This window comes from Miniopterus natalensis, chromosome 8, assembly GCF_054644295.1.
Source record: "Miniopterus natalensis isolate mMinNat1 chromosome 8, mMinNat1.hap1, whole genome shotgun sequence".
NCBI classification, from domain to species: domain Eukaryota; kingdom Metazoa; phylum Chordata; class Mammalia; order Chiroptera; family Miniopteridae; genus Miniopterus; species Miniopterus natalensis.
The window spans coordinates 76,318,815-76,334,551 of record NC_142088.1 but is presented as its reverse complement, the minus strand read 5'-3'; the positions used below and the strand labels follow the sequence as shown (position 1 = coordinate 76,334,551).

At 50.8% G+C, this 15,737-nt stretch overlaps 1 protein-coding gene across 1 annotated transcript in view; it reads right to left on the bottom strand.

Annotated features, from left to right (window-relative positions):
* The window catches only part of GLI2 (GLI family zinc finger 2), a 237,076-nt gene extending 236,372 nt beyond the window's left edge, over positions 1–704 (bottom strand). The window contains exon 1 of the mRNA XM_087819912.1: positions 571–704. The gene's annotated coding sequence lies outside the window, so the exon portion shown is untranslated. The remainder of the gene's footprint in view (positions 1–570) is intronic.
* Positions 705–15,737: the final 15,033 nt, after the last annotated feature.

Below are 15,737 nucleotides of genomic sequence, written 5' to 3'. Positions count from 1 at the left end.
GGAGGGGGCGACGGGGCCCGAGGAGGGGGAGGAAGGAGCGAGAAAGAAAAGAAAGACGGGGCTCCGGGACGGGTCGCGCGAAGTGCGGTTAAGAAGTTCCCAAGTGTGCGCCGCAGCCCCCCGCACAAGCACACTCCGCGGCCCACCTCCCGGAGTCCCGCAGCATCCCGGCCTCCGTGCCAACCCTCCACTCCGCTCCCGCAAAAACTGCCCCGGGCCCGGGCGCGGCGGCGAAGGGGTGAGGGCCCCTCCCGTCCACCGGAGTAGAGAGGCTCTTTCCCCCAGGTAGGAAGGGAGATGCAAAAATCCACCCCCACCCCACCCCCAGCCACGAGTTCCTAGCCCCAAACTCCCCCGTTACGTCCCCGCCCGCCTGGGTCAAAGCCCGGAGAGGGTCCGCCGCACCAGCCCCCGGCCCCCCTAAACCCGGTGGCCGGATCCCCGCGCCGAGGCACCCTCCGAGACGGCACAGCATCCCAGCCTGCCCCGGTTCGGCCGGGGCAGGGGTACTTCACGAAAAGCAAGCAAAAGAATGCCAACGCAACTTTACCGAGGGAGACAAAAGTTTACCTCTAGCACGCAGGTGGCCTCTGGGGAGCCAGGCAGTGGCTGCTAGCCCCCATCCCAACTTGGCTGGCGCGGCGACGCAGCCGGCGGCGGCGAGCAGGGGCTCAGGCCGGCCGGGGCGGGGCGGGCCGGGCGAGAGAGGGGACGAGAGGCGGGCGGGGGCCGCGCCGCCCCTGTGGGCCGCGTGCGGGGAGCTCCCCGAGGCTCCGGCGTGCCGCGCGGCCCGCGCTACTTCCTCCAGCTCCTGCGGCTACCCCGGCCCTTCCTCGCCTGCCTCAGCGGCCGCCGCCGCCGCCTCCCGCTCCTTCTCGAAGTCTCATTGATGGGAGTTTGAAAAAAAGTCCGCGGAGTCGTACTGCCCCGGCTGGCGAGCGCAGGCACTCCCGCAATCCCGGCGCCTCCCGGGCGGCGCAGCGCCCCCGCGCGCACGGCCGCCGCACACCGGGCGCCGCGCACCCGCCCGCGCCGCGCGCACCCGCCCTGGGGGACCCGGGGGACCCGAGGGGAGGGGGCTGCCGAGGACGCTCCTCCCCGGCCCGGAGGGGAGACGCACACCTCCGAGGAAAGTTCGAGCGGAGAACGAAAGAGCGCGCCAGTCTCCAACACTTTTTTTTAGGCGCCGGGGTGGGTGGAGGGGTCGCTAACTCAAGTCAGATGAGCTCGGGAGCCGAGGCGCAGGGACTGCTCTGTTTTCAATCTCTGAAATCACCCGCCCCCCACCTCCCGCTCCCCCTCCGCCGGGAGATGCCCGGGTCGCTGCTCCCAGTGCGCCCGCTTCTTCGGGCGCGGGGCGGAAACCGGGGACTGCGGGAACGGGCGGGTCCCGGGCTCCGCGCGGACCCTCTCGGGCCAGCAGCGCGGGCAGGTGCCGGGGTCCGGCCAGCGCCCCCCGCCGCGGCTCGCGCGAGTAGCCGTTTGGGCGCAGGTTGGCGAGAAGCGGGCGGCCTTCTAGGGTTAGTGCATGTGTGTTTTGAAGGGAGGGTTTTTGTTTTGTTTTTTGTTTTGTTTTTAGAGACTCCACTGGAGCTGCCGCAGCCAGATGGAAGTAATCAGAACCCAACAACAGAGGAAGAAGGAAGAAGAAAAAAAAAACCTCACTGAATTTTTGGGCCAAAGTGTGTATGGGGGTGTGTGTGAAAGAACTTGTTAAGCAAACTAGGCGACTAGCCCGGGGCGCACCACCGCGCAGAACTGAGCTGCCGGGCTCGGAGAGGCGTGAGGGCAGCTGGCCAGTGTCCCCCAAACCCTCGGGGACCACCGGCCTCTCCAGAACTGAGGGTCCTCACCCATTGGGAGAATTTTTTCTTCCTAACATTTATGGAGCACCTACTATGTGCTAGGTGACATGTTTTATTTTATTTAACCTACAAAATTCTGTGAGATGCGTTCTCTAATACCCGGTTTTACAAGGTGAGAAGACTGATGCTTAAAGAAGTGAAGTAACATGTCCAAAGCCAGAGCACTGATGCAACTCTGTGAGTTTCGGGAGGCTCTCCCATTAGTTCAACCAGGTTCACCAGTTCAGGGTGGTGGAGCACCTCCCTCAGCCCCTCTTCCCACCCTTGGATCTTGTCTGGAATGCAGGGGAACCATAGGCTCAGAGATCCAATTCTACCTTCCCTGTGGGGTGTGGCCTTCACAGGCCCATTTTACTGATGTAATTCCTTTTTGTCAGTAGCTCTCTCAGTACACCATTGACCCTCCCCTAACTTTATTTTTCATTTTTTAATCAAAGAGGAAGCATTATGATTCCCATTGCCTCTTACCCTCCTTCCTTCCCTTCTCCTTACCTTCATTTATATGAGAGAAGCAACAAATTCTCCTTGACCTAGAGAAAAAAATATGCAGAACAATATTAGAGCAATTTGATGCTAATTTTGTTTTTCTCAAACAGACTTTCCAGATGGAAGGGGTGAACCTGCAGGGTTTTAAAAAGCAAAACTTGCAAAAGCCAATGCATTTATTAAAGGGAAGCAAAATTTGAAAGGGGCTTTTTCTTTAAATATGATCAGATTTGCCAGTCCTCCATGCTATTTGTTTAAATTCCTGCTGAGCTTTCAGAACACAGACTCTAAGGAGACAGAAAAAGTAAACTCTCCCTCCCCTCCTTGGCCATATTTTAATGACTCTATTCATATCTACCCCAGGAAATGTGGGGAATCATTTCATGTTACTGGAATATTAGCAGCGTTCGCTGATTACTTCATTACAAGCTTGTCTCTGTTGGTTTCCTTGTGTTGTAAAGTTTGTAAAGTTTAAACAAATCAACATTTGGGGATATTTCCTTTTCTCTGTTTTGCTTCTCAGACCAGCTCAACTCCTGCTGGAATCCAGGCACTCCCATAACCATTCCTGGCTTATTTTGGCAGGAACGTGGCTGTGGAGATGAAGATGGAATGTTTTCAGTTTAAGGAGAGGCTGCCTTAATCTCTAGATGGTCAGAAGTTTGGGCACTGGAAAAGGCAACAGAAAGTGTGGAGCAGAGGCAAACTGGTACAGCCAGAAAAAGCCTTCATCTGAGCCTTGGGACACCAATTCCTGGTCCCAAGTCTAGTACTAAATATATGACCTTGGGCAAGTCCCAGTCCATTCCGTCAGCAGCGTTCTGTGTGCCAGATGCTGTGCTGAGTGACGTAACATCACAGCGAGGGAGACGTGTGGGACCCTTTCTTCATGGAGCTTAATGTTTCATTAAAGCCCTGAAACCTCGCTCGCTCACGTGCCTGTTGCCTGGGGGCCTCTCCATGTGATCTCCTTACTTAGACTAGTTTGGACTTCCTCGAACATGGTGGTAACTGGGTGCCAAGGGCGAGCTTAATGGGAAGTAACCAGAGGAAGCCCTGTTGCCTTTTAGGAAACCCTGGAAGTCGCACAGCATCACTCGGCTGCATTCTGTTCGTTGACACAAATTCTAGGTTGGAAGGGGAAGGAAAATAGACTCTACTTCCTGTTGGGGAACAAGATTCTGAAGAGCATATTGGGGCAGAAATGGTGCTGTGGAAACACGGTCTGCCACCCAGAGCTAACGAGACCCAGGGAAGACTAGAAGGCAGCCCACCAGGCGTGGTTTGTGGCTTGGCTGCAAAGTCCGGTAGCAAGCCCTGAGCCCTAGAAAGAAGTGGGACCCAGCCCCTACCCTCCCGGAGTCCACACTCTTATCAAGAGATTCACAAATTCGGCCACAATTGAAGGACACAAAATGACGGACATCCTAAGTGAGGAGCGGGCTGTGGCCAAGGGGAGCTGGTGGTAGACTCAACCACCAGTCAGAGGCCAAGGAGGGGAGACAGTGAAGGCATCAGGACAGCAAGGGCCTATCATCCCAAGCGGATTGACTATGTGTTATTTTTTAGGGCTCCTGAGATGGCCCGTCTCACTGCCCCTCCATCTCAGCATGTGTCCCACAGGCTTTCCGGGATCAATAACACTGTATAATCTGGACCCTTTGACTTAAGGTCTGTTATGGTGCAGTTACGCCCGAGAAGACTAACACAAAAATTTTCTAGGGGAAACTCCTCACCGCTGTGGGGAAACATCAGATTGTTTCCAAAAGACAAGCTGATACAGGGGAAGTAGGAAACATAAAGATGGCACATGAAGGCACACTACTGGGGGCAAGGACACAAAGGGAGGATCCCGGGCAGGCCAAAGACCAGTAAGTATTTCTAATGTGCGGCCAAATCTTCAACTGCCTCCTTACAACTTTGTGGGGCAGTGCAGGGGGGAAGTGGCAGGAATTCCTGTCCACAGGAGCAAGCAGCGTGAAAACCCTTTCCCTTTCAGGGGTGCCTAGAGGACACAGCCGGGAGAGATTCGGGTGCGGAAGGACCCACACTCTGGCCAGTGACTTCATTCATGCATACATACGTGAGCGCGTTCCTTCACTCATACATTCATGCTGCCTTCCTGAGCTCCTACCACGTACCGTGCGCTTTCGAGATAAAGAGGTGAACGAGCCACGGTCCTCGCCTTCCTCCACCTTCTCATCCTCGCTGGCCGGTGCCCTCGCAGGTCCCTGTGTCAGCTCAGTAAGGGCCCAAGGAAGCTGCTGAGTAGAGGACAGATTGCAACAGGAAAGAGCTTCGGAGGGCACATTGGCGCAGCCCTCCTGGAGAGGGGAGAGGGGCACAAAATCAGCAGGGCCTCGAGATCCAGTGAGTGTTTGCCAGGCTTTCTCCCCCTCAGGGCCAGCCTCTCAAGGACTTTTCTCCAGATGCATTGTGGGTTTCTTAAGGCAACTGAAAAAGAGAGCATCATCCCGTAGCCACTAGTGAGTCTGAGGAATATCAGCAGTCCTCACCAATCACATAAGAGCAAAAGACATTATTTCAAGATGGCTTAAAAAAAGTTATTAAAGACACCTAATGAAAATACAATGAAGTTATTATAAGATTCTGAACTGAACTGAACTACACATAGCCTCCTATATTAAATTTACCTTAGATTAGTCACTTCTCTTAGGAGTTACCAGGAAGCAGTGGAGAGGTGATGTGGGGGATGGCCGTGCTCTGAGACGCCTGCTTCCTTGGGCTCCATCCACTCCATTCATTCGTCCAGTGGAAAGGAGAGGGTGCAGAAGTCACTTGTAGGCTGCGTTTAAAGAACATTTAAACTCAAACCTTCCCCAAAGGGCATAGATAATTTCTCTTCTCTGACACTCCCTTCATTATCTATTATTTTATTAGTGTTTCAACTTGTCTTTTAAAGTATTTGATGTCAAAAGTTTGTTTGTGTCTGAGCTACTTGGTGAGCCCCAGAGGTAAGGTCCCACTGCCTTTGAATAATTTGAAGAAGGAAAGATATGAGTTGGGGAACCCCTGTGAGACCTGGAGGTGGAGGGCATGGGCAGAGTGGGAGCAGGAGCCTCGCTCAGGAAGGCGGGAGCTGGTGAGCAGCTGAGGCTAGCCCTGGCAGGTGTATTGGAGAGCAGGTCTTCCCTGCAAATTAACATACGAATAAAGAGTTTCCATATAAATAAGCAAAACCCTGTTGAAGATAAAATGGAAGGTAACAAAGATTATGATAGCAAAGAAAAAGAAAGTATAAACCATCAAGGTTTTAATATAAGAAGAAATTGTCCAAAACCTGAAAAACCATAAAACACCAAAACACATGAGAGCAGACTTGAGCAGATGGAAGATATGTGTTCTTGGTTAGAAACACTCAACATCATACAGGAGTTAGTTCTTCCTAGGTCAGTGTGTAAATTGTTGCAATCCAGATAAAAATACCATGTTTTCTTGGGATGGGGGAACAGGACTAGATAAGTTAACAATTACAAAGTTCATTTGAATAAAGAAAGAAGCAAGAATAGCCAGGAAAGCCCAACCAGCGTGGCTCAGTGGTTGAGCATTGACCTATGAACCAGGAGGTCACTGCGATTCCAAGTTGGGTACATACCCGAGTTTTGGGCTAGATCCCCAGTAGGGGGCATGCAAGAGGCAGCTGATCAATGACTCTCATCATTGATGTTTCTGTCTCTCTCCCTCTCTCCTTTCCTCTGCCTGAAATCAATAAAAACATATTTAAAAATAAAAATAAATAAAATGAAAAACACCCTGAGGGGTTGTCTTACTGGCCTCAAGGACTTGGTGGAGGCCAGGATTTCCCTTCCCTGATGCTCCCATTTCCAGTTACCCAGGCAATTGTGATGCCTGCAGTCATGGGGGGAGGAGGGTATCGTGAATTCCAAGAAGTCCAAGAATTTGCTAATGTGTGTGGAAGAAATTTTCCATCTTTTGAAGTTTTCCTCTAAAACTTTTCCTCTAGAGTCTGCAAGTCCCATAGTCCTGTCACCTGGTCCCTGCCAAATCTCCTCGCTGATGGGACAGGGGCTGGGGCTTTTGCCTTGGTTGACAATTTTTAAGCAACTGGGACAACATGTCTATTCTTTCTGCTTCTTTGCACGTTCACAGATGTCTGTCCTGGCTGGTTGTAGAAAACCTGTGTTGCCTCCGCAGGCGTGGGTGCCCTGCCTGGAACCCGCCTGTGAGAGGAGCCCAGGCCCCCAGAACAGAAGCCCTCTGTATTCAGGTCCTTCTTCATTCCAGGGAGCACACCTGGCAGAGCCCAAGTTGCATGGCAGAGTGGCCCTGGCCCTGCCTGAGCTCTGCCTGTCCTGTTGGCTACACAAAGCCTCCTGGGGTGATTGGCTGTCAACTCTGTTTCTGGTCTTTGTGAAAATAAGCAGGGAAATGTGGCAGATAGAATAATGGCCCCCAAAGATATCCATGCTTTAGTCCCCCGAACCTGTGACTACATCACCTTATATGGCACAGAGACTTTGCAGATGACATTTCATTAAGGACCTTGAAATAGGGAGATCACCCTGGATGATCTGGGTGAGCCCAACCTCCCCTCAGGAGTCCTTAGAAGCGGAAGAGGCAGCTACTGCGCTGGCCACCGTTGGCTGTGAAGACAGAAGACGGGGGGGGGGGGCCCCAAAGCAAGAAAGGCAGTGGGAAGTGCTCTCAGTTTACAGCCGGCAAGAAAACGGGGACCTGGGCCCTAAATTCCCAAGGACCTGCTAGCAACTTAAATAAGCAGGGAACATATTTCCCCTGGAGCCTCTGGAATGGGACTCACTCAGTTCGCTGACAACTTGACTTTACTTCTGATCTACGAATGGCATGAAAATAAACTTGCATTGTTTTAAACCACTAAGCTTGTGATGGTTTGTTATGGCAACAGTAGAAAATAGACAGGCATGGACAGGGCCCTGGCTAGGGTCAGGACCCAGAGCCAGGCCTGGCTGCCCGCTGGTGTCCCTGCGTCCTTGGTTCCTGGGCTGTGTCTTCCTCGTGGGGCAGGGTGACCTCTTAGCCCATCCAAATCTGACCCTCTGTTAGGCATGTGTACTTTATTGGCCCTGAGTTTTGGAAAAAGAAGATGTTTTCCCTGCTGTCAAGCACAGGGTTCCATGAAAGTTCCTCGAAAAACTGAAAACAGAACTGTCACACTCTCCAGCAGTTTCAGTTCTGGACATATATCTGAAGGACACGAAATCACTTTCTCGAAAATACATCTGCCCCCCCCCCCCCCCCCCCCGTTCACTGCAGCATTTTTATAACAGCCAAGACTTGGACACAACCTCAGTGCCCTTCGGCAGATGGACAGGCAAAGAAAATGTGGCCTGTAAACGCAATTGAGTATTATCCGGCCATTAAACGGAGGAAGTCCTCCCATTTGCAAAACATGGATGGACCTGGGAGACATCCTATCAAGTGAGGTAAGTCAGACAAAGACAAATACTGTATGATCTCACTTATATGTGGAATCTAAAAACATCCACCCATAGAAACAGAACAGGTTGGTGGCTGCCAGAGGTGAGGGTTGGGGTGAGGGAAACTGGTGAAGGGGGTCAAAAGGTACCTACTTCCAGTTATGAGATGGACAAGTCCTGGGGATGTGATGGACAGCATGGTGACTATAGTTAACAGCACTGTATTATATATTTGAAAGTTAATAAAAGATTGATCTTAAAAGTTCTCATCGCAAGAAAAAATTGTATAACTGTGAGGTCATGGATGTTGATTCACTGTGGTGGTCATTTCACAGCATGTACATGTATCAAATCATTATGTTGTGCACCTTGAACTTTTGAATTAGGACTTGTATGCCAATTATATCTCAATAAAACTAGGGGGAAATCAAATTTAAACAAATTGAAAGCACAGGACCGCTTGCCTGCTTCATCAGCTGGGCTGTGGGGGTGGGGCGGGGTGAGGGGATCGGCAGGGGAGTGAGCCCACGGCCTGCTGGTCCCAGAGCTGCCAGCAAGCTCTGATTACAGATGCCTGGCCCGCTTCGTGTTTTCTGCACCTGTGCTTCATGGAGAGGTCAGCATTTGCTCCCTGACGCTCCCAGGCTGCCAGGCAGTTTGCTGGCAGCACTGGGCATGGGGCCTGGAACAAGTAGGAGTACCAGGAGGGGAGGTCTCCACTGCGCAGGCAGAACCCTGAAAGAGGCCTGCTGGGCCTCCCAGCCCCTTGGCTGGGCACCGAGTGAGAGAGTGGGGCTGGCATGGGCTACTCTCTGACGGCACTCTGGGGCCTCCTGGCTGGACAGGCTGCTCTGCACTGCTCCCCCTGCAGCACGGGGCTGGTGGCCTCCTACCCCTGCACTTCGATGCACCGCAGACAGGCCCTGGGGTGCTCCCTGTCTCTTCCTGTCCCTGGGACTGAGCCAAGGTGGAATGTGGGAGGCCTGGGTGGTGTGGGGCTCCCCACCCTGCCAGAGCTGTGTACCTCATCCTCAGGTAGCCATGTGGGAGTTTGAGCCCCTTCCTCAAAGAGAAATCCCCCAGAGGCTCAGAGCCATACTTGGGCAAGTTCCTTGCCAAGCCTCAGTTTTCCCATCTGTCAAACAAAGATAGTAAACAGTACTGACCTCAGAGAGTCGTTATGATAATGAAATCAGAAACTTCCTAATAAGCATTTAACATGCCAGTGCCGGGCATATGATAAGTAAGTGCTCAATAAATCTTACTGTTTGTTATTAATTACGGTGTTAACAAAAACATCATGAAGTCATTGTGAGGACTGAAGCAACTCACTTCTCGCCCTGGGCCTCTGTATCCACATGTGGAATGAAAAGGTTGGGCTGGACAGTCTCTGCAGCCCTGCCTGTCTCTGAGACCCTGGGCAACCTCAGTTCCCCCACTCTCGTCCTGGGCTGGTGGGCATGAGTCAAGCACAGGCCGATGCTGAGACGAAGCTCCGATGAAACAGCAGCACTCCGGGGCCTGGTTCTTGCCCCACCACCTGCTGCCTGAGGGGCTGCATCTGAAAGATGGGGGCAGAACTGTAGACCCCCATGCCTGCCCTGCTTTCTTCACCAGGCTCCCTGCTGGCTTGGCCGGATGGCAGCTGGGAAATGGGGAGTCTGGGGAGTCTGAGGAGTGATCATGGCCCTGCTAGCATGCAGAGCAAGGCCTGCTGTAGGTGTGGTGAGCCTTTCCCACAGTGTCCCTCCCCACTTCACAGTGTCGTCCCCCCCCCCACCTTCTCTGAAGACCCAGTGCTCTAGCGGCTGGCTCTGCCACCCTGTCCTGTACCAAAGGGTGCCCTGTGGATGCAGTGTGCCTAAAAGAAATAAGAGTACCAGGTCTGGCCACAGTAGATGATGAGTGTTTATCAGCTTTGGACAGAGCTGGGGTGGCCAGGATGGCTTTGGGAGTTGGAGCAGGACTGGGGCTAACCTGTTGGTGTCCTGCTTTTTCGTGTACTTCAGCCTGGGCCGACTTCCAACTACCAGCACCTCTGTCTGTTTGCCTGGGGGCCTCTGTTTGTCTGGACCCTGGAGACCTCTCTGCCAGCACACCAGCTGGAAGCCCCAGGGAACTATGTCCCTTGAGGGCAGCGTCCACCAATGACAAATGGAAACCTTGGGTCAGTGGCCCAGCCCCCACACCCCTCGGGTTCCTCACCACCTCCCAGAATTCCACATGGGACTCCAGTTGCCCACAGTGAGAACCTGCTGGAGAATATGCTTGTAATTGACTTCCTCCCTTTCCCGGTCACACTTCTGCATCCCTGTTATGGGCTGAATTGTGTCCCCCAAACTGGTAACCCCAGTACCTCAGAATGCGACCTCATTGGGAAATAAAGATCGCTGCAGATGCAGTTAGTTAAGATGAGGTCAGTAGGATGGACCCTAATCCAATGTGACTGTGTTTTTATAAAAAGGGGACTTTGGACACAGACACATGCACACAGGAGAACACTAGGTAACAGGGTAGAAATTGATGATGCTTCCACAAGCCAAGGAATGTCACAGCTGGCCAGCTAATGACCAGAAGCGAGTCCTGCTGGGAACCAGCCCTGCTGACACCTTGATTTTGGATTTCTGACCTCCGGAACTGTGAGAAAATAAATTCCCGCTGTTTAAGCAGCCAGGTCTGTGGTGCTGTGACAGCAGCCCTAGTGCACAGAGGAACACCCCCCCACACACTGGTATTTGCACTTCAATTTTTGTATCAGGGTCAGGAACCCAGGCTAAGGGACAGGGGACAAGAAAGGAGGTACATCCCATAGGACAGGAGGATGCCCACAACCATTACATTTAAGTGACCCCAAAAACTTGGGGGGCAGGGTGGGCAATCAGCACCAGTCATCGAGGCAATTGCCCATTCAAAACCCCCTTTTCCCAACCCTTCACTCCGGGCTGATGGAGAGGCTGGGCTGCCCCCACGCCCGCCTTGGGGCCAGCTCAGGGCTTGGTGGTCTGCACTCGTCTAGAGTGTGAGCTTCTGCAAACTTTCTGCAAAGAAACCAGCCTCCCGCTGCTGCAGACAAGCGGCATACGTCCAGACCCCCCCCCCCCCCAGAGTCCCCTGAGAACACTGCCTTTGAATAAAATAAAGGACACCAAATATGGAGAGAAAATCTTACAGGTGAGTCATGAGAAAGTGAACAACTTGCTTTTTGTTAAAAATGTAATGTTGCGCCCGGCCGGGCGTGGCTCAGTGGTTGAGCATTGACCTAGGATCCAGGCGATCGGGGTTCGATTCCCGGTCAGGGCACATGCCTGGGTTGCGGGCTGCAGTCGATCAATGACTCTCTTGTCGTTGATGTTTCTGTCTCTCTCTCTCCCTCTCCTTTCCTCTCTCTGAAATCAATATATATTAAAAAAATATATTAAAAAATGTAATGTTAACTTTGGGGGAATAATTAAGTCCACAAGAGTTCATTTTTCTGATTGGCCAAGGTCCTAGCCCAGGCTGCTTCCGGCTCTTGAACCTGAGGCCCTTTTCTGCGCTCAGTCACAGGGCTCCATTTACTGGTATCTGTGACCTGCCTGCCCTGGTTGAGTATCGAGGGCTGATGACCTGAGAAGCAACAAGAGGAGTAGGCCCGGGAGGCTTGGCCAAACCGAAATCCACAGAAGCAGGCCTCGGTTTCCTTTAGCTCAAATGGGCATGTTCTGGGGAGTACAGGACATTAAAAAGCTTTCCCTTCACCAGCTCGGGGCGCAGGTGAGCCTCCGGGAGTTTCTCTCAAAACCTGCTGGCTCAGCTTCTGGAGGGTGAGGCTGGGAGGCCCCTGAAGGTGGAGTGTTGGGGGAGGGCGGGTAGAGGGGCAGTGGGGGAAGGGGCGGCGAAGGTGGGCTTGGGGCTTAAAGGGCAGTCTGTGGGTGCTGGAGACTGGGGAGGGTTCCTGGTGCTTTGGGTGTAACTTGAAATGCTGCCTTTTTTTTTTTTTTTCTTATCATCGGAAGGAAATCAGACAAGAGAATGTGAGTTCATTCTAATAGAAGTCATTTTTCACCCTTCGCTTCCTATCCATTAAGTCCTCTCACTTCTGGTGATCATTTCCAGAGACTCTGAAAGGACTTTCTGTGCCTGCTGGTTCAGAGCTCATTAGGCCAGCAGACGCCTGCGAGCACTGTCCCTGCAGCGGCCCCGGAGCGGCTGCTCAGCCACCGGAACCACTTGTTTTGGATTTGAAGCTCAGATCTGCATTAATCAGCTATGTCACTGGCAATAGGGTACTTAACCACTCTGGGCCTTAACTTTCCCATCTATAAAATGGGAATAATAGCAGTCCAGACCGATATATCCAATACCTAGTAGGCATCACTCCTTAGGATTGTACAGGAACTTCAGGTTCAATCTGTTCAAAACTGAACTTGACAGCTTTCTCCCCTAACTGCTCTCTTTTGACATTCTCTATCTCTGTAAATGGCTCACTATCAGCCAAGCCACACACCGATTGCCTTATGCAGAAGGCTTCAAAACTATCTCATGTCACTTCCTCCAGGAAGGCTTCTTTGATCATGTTCCATCTCCCAGTGAATTGGCTAACTCTCCAGCAGGCCTCCACACCATCATATGTGTGTCTCTGACATACTAGACATGTTACATTTTAATTATCTGTTGGTGTGTCTCTCTTACTCAACTGTAAGAGGCTTTTGAGAACAGGGACAATGTCTTAATCTTCTTGGAACCCCAGGCCCTAGTGTAGGACCTACTTGGGATGGTTTGGGAAAGCCTAGACTTCTATTATCTCCATCATCCATGCTCCCTCCAACCCCAAATTCAAATTAAACAGTGTGTTTGCTTCAAGTTGAGTCCCCTAGCCACACTGCTGGACCAGACTGCAGTGCTGGCGTCTTCCAATACAGGAGTCCAGTGCTGCTGTCCAGGGTCTAGTACGCAGTAGAAGCTCAGTAAATACACACAAAATAATGAATGGATTCAAGAGTTACCCTGTGCCCTTCCTTCCCTCCCGTACCACATCCAACTAATTCCCAAGTCCTCCAGCCTCTTCCTCCTAGGCAGCCACTGCTCCTGTGCCAGCCATCTTCTCAGTCAGCCTTTTCCTGTGCTGCCCAGGCCCACAGCATTAGTGCAAGAACCAGTTGCTCACAGTCCCAGTCCCTGCAGCCATGGGAAATGTTCATGTCCTCTCAGAGGACAGGGTTCCAGGCAGGGTGCCCATCCTGTTTGTAACCCCTTGCCCTCTTCACCTAACCAAGCTCAGCTTAAGCATCCATTATTCCCATCAGGGCACATACCCGGGTTGTGGGCAGCCAATCAATGTCGACTCTCTCATCATTGATGTTTCAACTCTCACCCTCTCCCTTCCTTTCTCTGAAATCAATAAAGATATATTTTTTAAAAAAAAGAATCCATCGCTCCCAAGAGCCCTGCCTACCTGGCGCCTCTACCTGCTTCGATGCCCACATGTGTTCAATCACCTGTTACACATAGTCCTACAGTAACCATGGTTCTGTTTCTTCCCAAAGATAACACCAAGGCCCCAGCATCTAATACCTAGTAGGTCTTGAACACAGTTTATGCACTTTCATCATCTCTCCTCTCTTGACCTCTAGTCCTATTCAGCACAGACCTGCTGTGTGATTTCATCAAAGCACCTAAGCTCTGTCCTCAACATGCTCAGGAATTACACTGGAGGGCTCTCCTGGCCTGTTGATGCCGTTTTACCTGCTTTACTGCTGCCGTCTGTGTGCAGGAGTGACGTGGAAAGCCCGTGTGGGCCTGTCACTGATGCTAGGATGCCACACAGCATACCTAAACCACAGACCCCTGCCTTTTGCCTGTCAGGTATGCCTTCCCTCACTCAGAGGGAATACAGGGAAAATAATTCAACATCATAAAGGCCATATATGACAATCCCCCAGCTGGCATATACTCAACTGGGAAAAACGAAAAGTGTTTCCCTTAAGGTCGGGAACAAGACAGGGGTGTCCACTTTCACCACTCCTATTCAACATGGTACTGGAAGTCCCAGCCACAGCCATCAGACAGGAAGAAGAAATAGAAGGCACCTAATTTGGGAAGGAGGAAGTAAAACTGTCATTATTTGCAGATGACATGATACTGGGTATTGAGAACCCTAAAAATTCCACCAAAAATCTTCTACAACTGATAAATGAATTTAGTGAAGTATCAGGATACAAAATAAATATTCAGAAATTGGTTGCATTTTTATACACCAATAATGAACTATCAGAAAGGAAAACTAAGAAAACAATCCCATTTATAATTGCATCAAAAGAAAAATAAGAAGAAATAAATTTAACCAAGGATGTAAAAGATGTGTACTCAGGAAATTATAAGACACTGAAGGAAGAAATTGAAGATACAAATAAGTGGAAGCATATACCATGTCCATGGATAGGAAGAATTAACATCATTAAAATATCCATACTACCCAAAGCACTCTATAGATTCAGCACAATCCTTAGCAAGATACCAATGGTGTATTTCACAAAATTAGAACAAATATTCCAAAGATGTATATGGAACCACAAAAGACCCAGAAGAGCAACAGCAATCTTTTAAAATTTTTTAAATTTTATTCACAATTTTTTTGAGAGAGAAAGAAACGTTAATTTGTTGCTCCACTTGTTTATGCATTCATTGGTTGACTCTTGTATGTGCCCTGACAGGGGGATGGAACCCACAACCTTTGTGTATCAGGACGATGCTCTAACCAACTGAGCTACCCGGCCAGGGTGCAACAGCAAACTTGAGAAAGAAGAACAAAGTTAGAGGAATTAGCTACCTGATACCAAACTATACTACAAGTCCATAGTAATCAAAACAGCATGGTACTGGCATTAAAACAGACATATAGACCAATGGAACAGAACAGAGAACCCAGAAATAAACCCACACCTTTATGGTCAGTTAATATTTCACAAATGAGGCAAGAACATACAGTGGGGTAAAGACAGTCTATTCAATAAGTGGTACTGGGAAAATTGGACAGATATGTGCAAAAAAATAAAACTAGACCACCAACTTCCACCATACACAAGAATAAATTCAAAATGGATTAAAGACTTAAATGTTAGACTCAAAGCCATCGGCTTTTAGTAAGAAACCTTCCCTGATCCCTTGAGTTACCTTTCTCAATTCCTGCGTCTCCTCTCTTCTTCTGCCTGCCAAGTCCACCCACAGATGCCCCCTCAATGCAATGCACACCCAGGGGTGGCAGACACGTACCCACAGGTGAAGTGAGTGCCTGTTGCAAGACAGGGCTGCGGGACTCCTCTGGAGCCACCCCTCTCTCCGAGGGCTCCTGCCCACTTTCTCAGCTCCCCAGTGAAGTGCTCTGTCTTGGCTTCAGAGGACACCAGTGAATTTTCCTTTTCAGCAGAGAGAAATTATCATTATGATTTTTTCAGCTACACACTAGCAAGTCTACATCTTACCCCCTCATCTCTCCACTTACATGTATGTCTCCAGGCCCTGCTCATGCTGTCAGGACACTCGGGTCTTGGGTGAGCCCAGCACACTTGTGGCCCTCCCTCCTCTCCAGTCTGGGCTCTCCTCCAGCATGTCCCCTGCTGAGTACCGAATGGGTCACAGGGCTCCCACTTCAGAGCCTTCACTCCCGCATTCTCTCAGCTAGTCACCCTTTTCTCCACCCTCCCTGTGTCCTCCGGGTGTCAGCTGAGATGTCCATCACTCCTGGAAGCCTTCCCTGGAATGTCTCTCACTTCCCATCACCTTCCCCTTCACTTTTTGAATTACCCATCCTCTCAATTTACGTATAGACATAAACTGGACAGTATTCTAAAGATTGTTGTAAAGCCTGATTTTTCCCTTTGACATTTTTCTTGACTGCCGGTCTAAGATCTAGCTAATATCCCATTGTGAGGATGTCCAGGAGGTATCGAATGACTCCCCTGTTGATGGG